This window comes from Arachis ipaensis, chromosome B2, assembly GCF_059453495.1.
Source record: "Arachis ipaensis isolate K30076 ecotype BB chromosome B2, ASM5945349v1, whole genome shotgun sequence".
NCBI classification, from domain to species: domain Eukaryota; kingdom Viridiplantae; phylum Streptophyta; class Magnoliopsida; order Fabales; family Fabaceae; genus Arachis; species Arachis ipaensis.
The window spans coordinates 85,622,265-85,624,046 of record NC_142437.1 but is presented as its reverse complement, the minus strand read 5'-3'; the positions used below and the strand labels follow the sequence as shown (position 1 = coordinate 85,624,046).

Genomic DNA, 1,782 nt, shown 5'->3' with positions numbered 1-1,782 from the left:
TTGTACCTCAAAGATCCCTAGTTTCTCCATTACAGAGAGTGGCATGAGGTTTATACTTGACCTAAGGTCACACAGAGCCTTCTTAAAGGTCATGGTGCCTATGATACAAGGTATTAAGAACTTTCCAGGATCTGGTTTCTTTTGAGGTAATTTCTGTTGAACCAAGGTATTTAGTTCATTGATGAGCAATGGAAGTTCATCCTCCCAAGTCTCATTACCAAATAACTTGGCATTCAGCTTCTTGATTGCTCCTAAATACTGAGCAACTTGCTCTTCAGTAATATCTTCATCCTCTTCAGAGGAAGAATACTCATCAGAGCTCATGAATGGCAATAGTAAGTTCCGTTGAATCTCTATGGTCTCTGTATGAGCCTCATATTCCTTTGGTTCCTCAATAGAAAACTCCTTAGTGGCCAGTGAACGTCCATTGAGGTCTTCCTTACTGGCATTCACTGCCTCTTCCTACTCTGTGCATTCGGCCATGTTGGGTATATTAATGGCCTTGCACTCTCTCTTTGGATTCTCTTCTGTATTGCTTGGGAGAGTACTAGAAGGGATTTTAGTAACTATTTTACTTAGCTGACCTACTTGTGCCTCCAAATTTCTGATGGAGGACCTTGTTTCAGTCATGAAACTGTGAGTGGTTTTACTTAGATCAGAGATTATGGTTGCTAAGTCAGAGAGGCTCTACTTAGAATTCTCTGTCTGTTGCTCAGAAGATGATGGAAAAGGCTTGCTATTGCCAAATCTATTTCTTCCACCATTATTATTGAAGCCTTGATTAGTCTTCTGTTGATCCTTCCATGAGAAATTTGGATGATTCCTCCATGAAGGATTATAGGTGTTTCCATAGGATTCTTCTATGTAATTCACCTCTTCCATTGTAGGATTCTCAGGGTCATAAGCTTCTTCTTTAGAGGAAGCTTCTTTAGCACTGCCGGATGCAGCTTGCATTCCAGTCAAGCTTTGAGAAATCATATTGACTTGCTGAGTCAATATTTTATTCTGAGCCAATATGGCATTCAGAGTATCAACCTCAAGAATTCCTTTCTTCTGAGTCACCCCATTATTCACAAGATTTCTTTCAGAAGTGTACATGAACTGGTTATTTGCAAGCATTTCAATGAGTTCTTGGGCTTCTGCAGGCATCTTCTTCAGATGAAGAGATCCACCAATAGAGTGATCCAATGACATCTTGAACAATTCAGACAGACCATCATAGAATATACATAAGATGCTCTATTCTGAAAACATGTCAGAAGGACACCTTCTGATCAATTGCTTGTATCTTTCCCAAGCTTCATAGAGGGATTCACCTTCCTTCTGTCTAAAGGTTTGGACTTCCACTCTAAGCTTGCTCAACTTTTGAGGTGGAAAGAATTTAGCCAAGAAAGCATTGACCAACTTTTCCCAAGAGTTCAGCCTTTTTTTAGGTTGTGAGTCCAACCATATCCTAGCTCTGTCTCTTACAGCAAAGGGGAAAAGCATAAGTCTGTAGACCTCAAGATTAACCCCATTGGTCTTAACAGTGTCACAGATTTGCAAGAATTCAGCTAAGAACTGATGAAGATCTTCCAATGGATGTCCATTGATGAGCGGATAATTTATACGCTTTTTGGCATTGTTTTTAGGAAGTTTTTAGTATAATTTAATTCGTTTTTAGTATATTTTCATTAGTTTTTTAGGAAAAATTCATATTTCTGGACTTTACTATGAGTTCGTGTGTTTTTCTATATTTTTAGGTATTTTCTGGCTGAAATTGAGGAAGCTGAGCAAAAATCT

The 1,782-nt window shown here is 38.7% G+C and overlaps 1 non-coding gene across 1 annotated transcript; it reads left to right on the top strand.

The window, feature by feature from the left end:
* The first annotated feature begins 1,252 nt into the window (after positions 1–1,252).
* LOC148574680 (small nucleolar RNA R71) lies at positions 1,253–1,356 on the top strand. The gene has a single exon (XR_015906022.1). It is a non-coding gene; the product is annotated as a small nucleolar RNA R71 (small nucleolar RNA).
* Positions 1,357–1,782: the final 426 nt, after the last annotated feature.